This window comes from Lepisosteus platostomus, chromosome 3, assembly GCF_059453375.1.
Source record: "Lepisosteus platostomus isolate fLepPlt1 chromosome 3, fLepPlt1.hap1, whole genome shotgun sequence".
In the NCBI taxonomy this organism is placed as follows: Eukaryota; Metazoa; Chordata; class Actinopteri; order Semionotiformes; family Lepisosteidae; genus Lepisosteus; species Lepisosteus platostomus.
The window spans coordinates 75,817,794-75,829,859 of record NC_142613.1 but is presented as its reverse complement, the minus strand read 5'-3'; the positions used below and the strand labels follow the sequence as shown (position 1 = coordinate 75,829,859).

General features: G+C 41.7%; 1 protein-coding gene across 1 annotated transcript in view; it reads left to right on the top strand.

Annotated features, from left to right (window-relative positions):
- Window positions 1-3,311: 3,311 nt before the first annotated feature.
- Window positions 3,312-12,066, top strand: part of stx7l (syntaxin 7-like) — a 37,589-nt gene continuing 28,834 nt past the window's right edge. Inside the window, exon 1 of the mRNA XM_088626859.1 lies at window positions 3,312-3,402. The gene's annotated coding sequence lies outside the window, so the exon portion shown is untranslated. The remainder of the gene's footprint in view (window positions 3,403-12,066) is intronic.

Sequence of the window (12,066 nt, the reverse complement as noted above, 5' to 3'; positions counted from 1 at the left end):
TCATAGCAATAACCTGGACTTGAACATAAAGAAAACGAAAGAGCTAATAGTGGACTTTCAGAGACACAGGCCACACACTCACAGCCCACTCAGTATTGATGGAACGGAAGTGGAAACAGTCACCAGCTTTAGGTTTTTGGGAATTCACATCTCTAAAGATCTAACCTGGACTGTGAACACATGCCAATACATGTGTTGGTGAACTTCTACCGCTGCACCATCGAGAGCGTCCTCACCAACGGGATCACCGTGTGGTATGGCAACACCTCTTCGCGAGAAAGAAAGGCACTGCAGAGAATGGTCAATATGGCCCAGAAGATCATCAGCTGCGGTCTCACCGAGATTAAACAGCTCTATGAGGACCGCTGCCGTGGTAGAATTCTGGCCATCACAGAGGACAGTCACCACCCAGGGCATGAGCTCTTCACCCCACTGCCCTCAGGCAAGAGATATAAGAGCATACGGACACTTACCACTAGATTCTTCAATAGCTTCTATCCACAAGCAGTGAGACTGGCGAACACATTTAGCCATCCCCCTCGGACCACACCTACACCATCACCATCTACCTCATTGTAATTTATTTATTGTACGTCTCCAGTCATTGTTTACACGTCTGTATTGTTTACATTCAAACTGTCTGCATGTTTACTTGCACATTGTCTATTGTTTGTTTGTACATTGTCTTGATGCACTGTTTGCACTTTGTTTTGTTTTTTACACTTGTTTTACAATCGAGAGACTTTCTGTAAGTAAGAATTCCATTGTACCAGTACCGGTTACATATGGCAATAAAGTTCAAGTTCAAGTTCAAGTTCACCGAGCAACCTGCCAGGAGCACCAGAAGAAGTTGCAGATCGCACTCCTCCTGGCGTTGTTGATAACAAGTGCTTGCAAAGTGTGCGAATGGCTTGCTCCACGAGACCACGTGGATGTGGAAGGGTGGTCCTGGTCATCTGGTTGCCCAGCCACTAACAGACTGACTTGAGCACCTGGGATCTAAAGTTGTGCCCCTACTCTAAGTGGATCCCCTGTGAGACCCCGCAACTAGGGCCTTGCATACTGTCTCCACCTCCTGATCAGGCTGATCAATATGCTTCTGGCCAGTGCATAAAGTGGTCCGTGGCAGTTAAGATGAACTTGTTGCCCTGTGGCATATGGGGAAATGGGCCCAGGATATTCACAGCAATTCTCGTCATGGGTGCACTCACTGGAAACTGTAGCAGGGCAGCAACACACTGGTCCAGGTGCTCCTTCTTTAACTGGTTTGCCTGCAGTAGTGAGCCTGCATAACCACAGAGTGGCTCATAGTGAGCCCAGAGGACCAATGGTCTTAAAGGGGAACTGCAGTCCCAATTTCTCAGACTGGTTATTAAGTCTCGGTAACTAAATAAATTAATTTATGGTAACGCAAAAGTTGACAAATTCCAAATAAGCGAAATCGTGAACTTTGTGACAGTACTGGATAGTCGCCATGTGGTCGCCTGGTCTCCCCGCGAGTGAGAGTGAGAGTTTGTGAGACTTGTGATGTGCAGCGGCCCTTCCTCCTCACCAGTCAGGCCCTTCCTCCTCACCAGTCACTGTAGTGGCTAATGTACTGCAATACACAAGCAAATAAGTACAGGTTGTGCAACAGACGTGTCACCACAGAAATGTTCCAACATGATCTATATGCAGAGTTAACAAGTAAGTTGTATTAGTCGGCAAAACCATCTCAAAATCGAGAGCAATATTTCTACTGTTACAGTAGAAAATTCAATATTTCTAGCTTTACAGGTCCCCTTTAAAGTTGTAGGCATCACAATTGGTCCCTGCACTTTGCTAGAGACATGCTTCAGCTTGACCTGCTGACCCAATCCTTCTGTGACACTCCCACCCTACAGTATAGCAGATGTGAGAGTGCCTCAGCTGGAGCCTCCAGCAGGAGGAGCTGCAGCTGGAGAGCTGAATTCACGGGCAAGTAGCAATTGGGGTCAAGACTGACCAAATCCCAGCACAGGAACTGCATAGCACACAAAGAGATGACTGAAAAGTGCCTCGTGCAGCTCCAGGCTGCGATCAATCGGGCACATTTCTCATGGACAGTGATCCTGACACCACGAAGGACAATTATTAAAACCAATGGGCAAGAACTGATAATTCCTTGCATTTGTACTGTATAGCACCTTTCATCCCAAAGGACCTCGAAGTTTTTTGTAGTATGGAAGTGATCCACTTCACTTCACTAGTCTGTAGCAATGATCTGGGTTCTGTGCAATAATCATTATGCTCCGGGAGCACGTCTTTCAAACACAGGGTCTCTGGTGATATAACCTAATTATTTTTTGGAGGAAATTGCAAAGGAAATTGGTGCTAAAGTAGTTGAGCTAATAATTGTTTACAGCTGTTACTGTTGTTATTGCTATAAGATGGATGTGGATGCCAGGGTGCATGATTTGATAAAGAGCTTGAGTTCTGTTTCAGTGCTCTGCTTTATTCCTAGAACGCTCACTAGCAATATTAAGTGCTACACTGTTCTTTTTTTTGTATTTCTGCTACATACAATCTATTCTTGTAAAGTTATATCCAAGTATTTAATCATCAACAGCATTATTCATATGAGTTCTGTATCATGATTTTCTTTAATGTTAAAGTGGCTTTTTAATGACTATTGGCTGGAAAAACAGTGGAGTAGGGTTGTCATTTGGTTCCATGAGGACTAGATACAGTACTCTGAAACAGGATAGACTTTTCAAGTTTCCTCTGAATTTAAAGACATGCGACCTCTGGTGAATTGATACTGATGCAGTATGACCAGACATGATTAATTGTGCTCCTCTACTTTTTTATGACAATAAAAATACATTCAAATAAATATATGTATTATTTTATTATTCCTTTGTTTGTTTTTGCCCATATTTTAGATTTACAATACTAAACACCTGCTAATTTTGGTCTTGATTGATTGGAAAGTCTGCTTAAAATATGCATTGTAAATTAACAGGAGAGCGGTAAAATTAAAATGTGAATAATTGCAAAAATAAACAATGAAACAAAATGTATTTGACAATTCATTCTGGATTTGTTTTGGCAGGGTGTGTGGATGGAAAACTATGGAATTGTCTTGGTGACATGGAATTAATTACACAACATGTATATAACAAATATTTATTCATTGCTTTTTCTTAATGCGGGAGAAACTTTAAAACTCGTCTAAACCCTAAACAACTCTTGGAATTTAAGAGCCAAGGGGCAACCCCCTTGTCTTCAGGCCAAACACTAAAATCTCAATAAAGTTTCCCTGTTTCAACAGAAGAAAGGCACATCTAATGTCTGCGCAAGCGCACAACTACATCAGGTGACAGGGGCATGACTCGATAAACAGGAAACAAGCAGAAGAGTGAGCTGGGCTGCAAGATCAGGGTAAGAAAAATATTATGATGTCAGTCACTTAAAACGTAATAATATCCAAGAAAGCCACGTTCATCTTCATGTATTTGTCCACGTAAAGCATAATTGTTGAGACTTGCCAAACTGCCGAATCCAAGTTTCACTCTACGTAGGTGGGAGTGATCGTGTAGAAAATGTGTAAAATGCTTCATATACTGTAACACCGGTGTGTTTGCGCTTGAGCTGCTTTACGCTAACGTTTCAGTGTAAAAGTGTCTGTTGACTTCAGTTGCCGAGTATTTCTTGGAAGCGAGGATAGTAAAATGTAGTTTTCTTTATTTGTGTCGAGCGCGTAGTTCCGCATTTTATTTATCAAGGGACTTTGTGTTTGCCTGACTGACAGGCAGGTGTGTCACTCGACGTAAGAGGTCAAATGAGTAAGGTGCTTTCGTATGACTTCAGACTGAAGTTACAGCAGCTGATTTATTAAAAATAAGTTATTCCCCTTTTTTTTCATTGTGATTGAAAAAATATGGACCGTTGTCTTTTTTTCCCCCTTCGTAATAAATGTACGTCACTGAGCTTTTCAGTCTAGTTAATACAATGGTCCATATCAGATCGCACCGACCGTGTCCAATTTTTTACTTCTCTAAATGTGGTAGGACCCTCTGTAATAGTCGCAGCGTACTTGGCTATTTGCAGTTATTCAATTACGCAATTTCAGAGCGCTTTGAGGTGCGTCAGACACTGTGGTCCCAAAGGAAAGGGGATTCCTGAAGCGGTGTAGTGGGATCATACTTGACTTCTCTGACTGAAAAGACAAATCACTGTTGTTTAATAGAGGAACTGAAACAACATGTGTGTAACACCATCACCACCCCCCACAATACTTTTATTTGCTGAATCAATGCCAAACGAGCATGCACAGAAGGCTCCACGTCTTTAATTAAATTAATTAATTTAACTTCAATTAAATTACGCAAACTATAATTGCGTTATCCAGAATGTTGTTTTAATATCCAAAATGTGTTTTATTTCTAAAGACACATTAAGAATGGAATGTTTTTAAATATAACTTAAGGCCTGATTATATTTAGGGTTTAGCCTGAGAATGTCAGACTTGCCTGTTCTGAAAAATGTAGATTCAGGTTGTCCGGTTCTCTCAGGCAATAAAGAGTAAAATGTCAGCAAATGTCTAGTGCAGGGGATCCTGGTGCCAGTCTTGGTAAGGTCAACATACACTTGCTGGTTTTCATTCCTGCCTCGTACCCGAATGAAACCTTATTTTCTCGTGCTCAGACGTTTGGGATTTTGTTTTGCTGCTTATGAAATGCTGTGCTTGCTTGTGTAACTGAGGGCTCAGCTGGCACAGAACCAGCTGGCACGTGGGTCTTCAGGATGAGGTGTAGGAGCACCTGGCCTAGCAGAAGGTAGTTTGGTAAGCTGCACCCTTTCAGTGGTCTGAGCTGTACCATTCATACGGATGACAAGAAGGTTAAGAATGTGGAAAGAAAGGAGTGTATTGTGAGGGATCCGGCATTTTAACCAACCTGAGGAATGTAAAATGCCCTTATTCTGACAATCTTGTGAAGGACTGTTTTGTGGCGACTTTTTCATCTAAATATAATTTCGGAGTCCTAGCTAAAGATATCTGGGCCTTGGCATTCATGAGTAGTCAAGTTGGCAGTAGTTATGTTTATTGAAGGCATTCTAGAGGATTAGTTCCTGTAAGAGCTGCATCAGCATGCGTAGGCTGCAAAGTAACAGGTAACAGGTTTATTCTGTAATGAAAAAAAAAGAAACAACTTTTCCGAAATGTTGTTTCCTTTCTTTTCTTTTCAGCACAGAATAAACCTGTTACCTGTTACTTTGTATTCTAGAGGATTAGCCGTCTTATCAGGGTTGCCTGTCAAAAGCTGAATTCCTCCATAATCTTTTTATTGTCTTAAAACTTCATGATCACACTTAATTGAGAAGAGGCCATTTGCCTAAGCTAACCATTGTGATGGTAAGAAGCTAATTGACCCAGATATCTTTCCAGCTGTGTTGTGAAAGTGAGGGTATTAACCTGTACAACTGTACAAGATGGCTGGTCAGCTTGTTCCATACTCCCACAACCTTTTGTGTAAAGTAGTGCTTCCTGTTCTGAGCTTTAAATGCTCTTCTGTGCAGTTTCCTCTTATTTCTCCCTCTGGTTCATGTTTCACTGTTGATTCTGAAGAAGTCCAGTGCATGGCTTTTTGCCTGTGTCGAGGATTTTCAATATGTGGATCAGGTCTCGCCACAGTAATATCAAGAGTAGTAATATCTTTTTTTTTGTAACATGCAATATTCTGAGTGAGGTCTTACAAGTTCATGTGTAACATCCCTTGATTCCTTGATTAAAATTCTATGCTTTTAACTAATCTTAATATTTATTGACTGATTTGTTTCCCTTTTTTTATTTATTCCTGTATATATTGTAAACATGAAATAAAAATGAATATTTTATCAAGATTATTTTTATAACTAGCCTTTTCTAGCACAATGTAACCATAGCTTGTTTTTGCTACTGAAGGCATGGGAGTTTAGGCCAGGTCACACAGAGGCACCAGAGACAGCAGACTGGACTTAATCGGCCTTATGACAGTCCTGGGTGATCACCCTCTCACTGTATGTTGTGTAAAGAGCGTCTCGGCAAAACAGAGAGCTACAAGGCACAATCACAGAGGTGTGTGCAAAGTTATTTAGTTAGGATTGGAGGAGCTTTTGATACTTATACATTATTCACTATAGTGACACACAAGTGATAGGAGGTTCATATAAAAGAAATTCGATGAGGTTCATGTGTCTTGATATGGGGCTTGAGAGCGAGGTTCCCTCTCCAAGTTCCCCCTGACCCCTATAGGAGCTCTGCTTCTGCCCAGAGCATTCCAAGAGCCGTTGCTTAGCAACCCAGATAGTGGCCCTCTTGTTCAGCTCTTCTCTCCCAGCACACCATGAGCCGTCTCCTCTCAGACCTGTCTCCCCCTCACAAGCCTGTCTTTCTCTCCGAGCCTCACAAACCCTCGCTGCCTGCATGTGATGCTCTGCACATGATGCATCAGGTCTTGAATTTTATAGTCACCTGTTTCAATTTCATGGGCTTCTTCTACAGTGTTTTCTCTTCTTCCTATTCTGGTTTCATTTGAAAATGTTACTATCAGCGGTTGTAAATCGGTAGGAGCTGGAGCTCAGTGTGAATGAGAGAGAATCGCTGTGTGAGGTGCACCAGTTTGCTTTACTGTGACATTTGTGTAAAGCTCAATGTCAGTGTAATGTCGGCGCATTTGCAGTCTACTGCAGTTGGTGACATGCTATCAAGGTAATTTAGAAAAATCATTTTAAGCCTCATACACCACAATCATACATGATTAGGCCTTCCCTATTCTTGAACCATTTCCACTCTAATGCACCAGTTGGGTGTGTGGGGTCTCAGAGTCTGACTCTAATTTCCCACTAGCCCTAGCCCAAGCTTTTGGTGCAGCAGAGTTTGCCACTGTCCTGTCTGGAAGGTGCTGGCGCTGTCTGCCCCTGAGTGACAGTGATCGAACCCTGGGTCAAGGGGGCGGGGCACAGATACTTGTGTTGCATGCAGCGGGTATTGAAAGTCCTCACCCCCTTTCAAAGTTTGTACCTTTACAAACTGCAACTCGAATTAGCCAAGTGAAAATACAATTCTAAAACATTCTGAAAATGTATTAATATTACAACAGTAAAATACCTTATTTGGATTAGTGAACACCCCCCTTACAATTGCATTTAAAAACTTGCTCAGGTATAACCAATCACCTTATAGATCACACAACAAACTAATTGGCTCCCACCTATGATCAGCTGTGGTGATTTTGATTAGTCCAGAATAAAAGCAGCTGTTTCTAGAGGATTCCACTGCTTGGAAGTGCATTTCAAAGCAAAGTATCCACTATGGGCAGAAGGGTGCTTTGAAAAGAACTTTGAGATAAAGTTGTGGAAGGCACAGGTCAGGAGATGGGTATAAAAAAGATTTCAGAGGCTTCGTTAATCTCATGGAGCACAGTTCAGACCATCAGTGAGAAGTGAAATATGGCACCACCCAGACCTTGCCTAGATCAGGCCATCCCTCCAAACTGGACGACCGAGCTAGAAAGAGACTGATCAGAGAGGCTACCAAGAGACCGATGGCAACTTTGAACGAGCTACAGGCCTTTATGGCAAAACTGGTCATACGGGAGGGTGGCAAGAAAAAAAGCCACTCCTTAAAAAAAGCCACATCAAGTCTCGTTTATGTTTTGCTAAAAAGCACCTTAAAGATGCTGTGGTCAGATGTGACCAAAATCAAACTTATTGGCCAGAATGCAAAACGGTACATCTGGCGAAAACCCAATACATCTTTCCATCCAGAGAGCACCAGTCCTACAGTAAAGCACGCTGGTGGCAGCATCCTGCTGTGGGGGTGTTTCTCTTCAGCTGGGACTGGGGCACTTGTCAGGATAGAAGGGAAGATGGCAGCACAGGCAAATTCTTGAAGAAAACCTGAGGCCTTCAGCCACAGCATTGACAATAGGAAGATGGTTCACCTTTCAACAAGACAATGACCCAAAGCACACCGCCAAAGCAACCGTACAGTGGCTGAAGGACTGGAAGGTGAATGTCCTTGTGTGGCCTAGTCAGAGCCCCCGATCAATCCCATCACAAATCTGGAGGGCAGTACATCAACAGTCACCATGCAGTTTGACTGAGCTTGATCAATTTTTTTCCAGAAATTTTGCTTTCTTTTTTCACTTGGATGTTGCAAGGTACAATTTGAAAATAAAACTGGAAAAAGTCTGATTTTATTTGTCTTCTTTTGGGGCTTTAGGACAACAAAAGGTGAAAATTCTGAAAGGGGGTGGTGACTTTCTATACCCACTGTATGTAGCGCATAGGTAACCACAATTGACAAAAATATTGCAATTTATTCACAGGAAAAAAATAATTTATTCATGTGATTTAAACATGTTTTTGGCTTTTTGAAAAGGTACGAGCTGGAGTGTAACCGGCTCAAGGCACAGCCAGGCCAAATTATTAGTCTTTGTAGCATCAGACAGACTGTAGGAGCACATTCAGGACAGTGAAGACCATCTCTGCAGCCTCTTACTGTTTTCCTAACGCTTCAAGTTAAGGTGTTTATACACACCATGACAAATTAAGCTTTATAAGTGAAAATGCATTTGAGGATTCAATATGATAAAAAAAGTGATCATCGGTAAAATGATTTTTTAAATTCTTAACGGGCATGTAAATTGTTTTTAGGTCATGTGGAGGTGTGGGGATGGTGTTTAGTAATCCCACAGCAGACTGTTTCAGATTGAGACATATGGGAGCTGAGCTCTGGAACCAATTAATCACATCTTACTACACCAGGATCTAGATCATTGAAATGAATCGGTCGGCCTCAACTGCAGTATTCTGCCCTCATCTCTACTCTGCCTGTGGTCTGCTAAACCGTTCACACTCTAAACACCTTTCCCTGATTGCCTACCTGTCTGTATATCCTGTACTTGAATTTTTAATTGTTAATGAAAATATTTATATTAAATTGCTAATAGCAGGCCTCCTAAATTGGCTAGCCACATATGATTTTGCAACTTTTTCCTGCATCCTTGATTTCCACCGTTGCTGAGTGACTTGCAAATTATCGTGAACTGAAATGGAGTACAGTCTGACTTATTGCCACAAAGTACCAGAAAAATACCTCGAAGTACAGTCGTGTGCTACAAACTGCATTATTAACCAAATAAATCTGACAAGTGCAGCTCTCCCTGCCCCTGCTGGTATCTGATCCCAGTCGCTGATTGGCTCTAAGCACACACGGGACACCACCATCACTCCAAAAGATCACTCCAGGTCCTGGGCCAGGGCAGGGTTTGACACTTCCTGGATTTCAGAGGGCGGTGACGTCACTTCTGGAACTCATGCAGCACACTGAGCTATGTAACATAAGCACCACAAAAAGATTAGTTTTAGCCAACGTACAGTACAGTATGGTTTCTTTGCAGTGCGATATTGTTCCGATTAGCTGAGAATGTCTGTTTTGTGGTCATGTTTAGCAGCTCTATATTGATTACTGGGACTAGTGTCTGGCGAGTTGGTGAAATGCTGTAGTTAATCCTATTAGTGTAATTATGTATTAATTTGTATTAATTACCTACAGTTAATTAAGTAAAATAACTAAAACTCCATCGATGTATGTAGAAGACATAAGAAGACAGTCACAATTTTGTATTTAATCTCATGACTGCTGACTTTCTTGCCTATGTTCCATATTTTATCAAATCTAATTTTAAATGTTATTAAACAGGATTTTTATAGGGATTTTAAATAGTTAAACATTAATCATGCTTTATTGGCACTTCTTTAAATCAGAAAAAAGCTTGAACAGCCAGATTATATTCAATATTTAGGAACTCATAATTATTTCCTTAATATTTCCAATCTGTCCTTTGCTATTTTGGAACTCCTTTGGAACCTCAAAAGAATGATTATTTCAGTAGGATTGTGGGTAGATTGGTTTATTCTGCAAGTCAATGAATTTGTCAAATATTATCAGCTCTGTAGTTCTTCTGCGTGGGTTTGATGCACTGCAAAATGTGGAATGGCTTTGGCCCACTTGAACTGATGCTGATATTTTTATAAAGGGAAAATAATTAACAATAATATCAGTCAATCCCTATCAAATCTAAAAAGGATTGAAGTTCGAGTGTTTTTAACTCTTTTTAAGAATAATGAAGTATACCGCAAAATCCTGAACTGGCAAATACTGCTCAGTTCTAGCAGAAGTCTGTTATTTTATCATTACACAGATTCATGTTCTTTAGACAGTGAAAGGGACAGATACTTTGGTTAAAGTGTGTGGTGACTAGTCACATTTTACATGTCACATCATGTCATTTACCAAACCGCTTACCGGCAAGCAACGAGCACAAGGCAGGGTACACCCTGGACGGGACGCCAGTCCATCTCAGGGCAAGTGCAAGGCGATCATACAGGGGGACAGTAGAGGCCGGGGGGGGGAATTTGGCCCGGACACCGGGATAACTCCCTACTCTTATTGAGAAATGCCCGGGGATTTTTAATGACCACAGAGTCATGACCTCGGTTTTACATCTCATCCGAAGGACGGCGCCTTTTTGCAGTATAGTGTCCCCGTCACTATACTGGGGCATTAGGACCCACACAGACCGCAGGGTGGGCGCCCCCTGCTGGTTCCACTAACACCTCTTCCAGCAGCAACCATAGCTTCCCAGGAGTCTCCCATCCAGGTACCGACCAGGCTCACTCCTGCCGAGCTTCAGTGGGCGGCCAGTTGCAAGCTGCAGGGTGATATGGCTGCCATTTCACATTGTTCTCAAGAAGCATTAAAATTATGTTGATTTCTGTTGGAATTTGGCATCCAAATAGCCTTTTGTTGTGAGGGTCTCTGTGTACTTAGTACACACTTTTTCTGCTGAAGCTGCAGTATTTTATGAGATGGACATACAGAGCTGCTTTGAACTGGAATGGAAGAATGCTGGATACAAGGGCTACTGTGTAATTCTATACTGTGTTATATACTGTATGAAAGCGTGCTATGAAACTAACCAATTGTGTTAAAAGAAGTTCTCTTTGGCAAATAGGGAAGAGGAAGAAGAGTGTGATCTTGGAATGCTGCCAGTCTGATCAGCGCTGGGAAGCATGAGAGATGACAGAAAAATATTTAAGGACTGTTCTAATTTAATCACTTGGAGAAAAATACACTGAGCATCTCTGTATGTTTTGCTCCCATGCTCATGAAATAAAAACTTCTTCTAATTTCTGAGACGGATGCCTGGCTGTCTTTTTAGGGGAAGCAGGCAAATTTCTCCAACACTCTTTTTGTTTTGCCCATTCAAATTTCGGTATGGGGATATTACACTTAGTGAGCAACTGCTAATATATCACAGGGAACATTGATTAATTGTACCATTTGATTAGATTGTTTATTCCCTGACATGATCTGCTACACATATTTACTTAGTTTTTTTCGATTAAGTATCAACTTTTTTTGTTATATCCTCTCGATTTGAAATGGCCAGTTGTTGTTTTTTTCCCCAAAATCTGGACTTGCTGGTAAAAACCCGCAACTGCACACAGGGGATAATGACAGTGTAGGGAGACTTCAAGCTACTGTACCTCTCACCTTTGACCCACTTATTCTTCAACATGTCAGAGGCTGCGAATCAGCTGGAGGAGAGGTACATCCCTTACCGACAGCACCATGTGCCTGCATACACCTGGGAGGAGGAAGGGACTACTGTGTCTGTAATTGCAGAAAGAGCCCCAGCCAACTAAACCCACACTACCCCTTGGTAGTGCTCAGGCAAATGTAGGCCACAGCTTAGTGAATCCCGGTCACAGTTTGCTAGCGACCTGATCCAGGCCCGAACATGTGATTGTAGAGCTTAGCCTGTGCTCAGCAGAGAGATCTTACTACTTTTTACTCAGGAGGTCCCGTGAAATTTTAAGAAGAGAATCTGGGAGCTAGGAATCATTAATTATTTGCACTAACTTCTTACATAATGTTGTGCAATAATGTTGTAAGTATCTTAGAAACTCCTGGTCAATTAATTTTATTAGTCAACATACATTAATAGTGCTTTCACATGAACTAGAGCTCTGACAATCTTAAGTTTTCAGTTT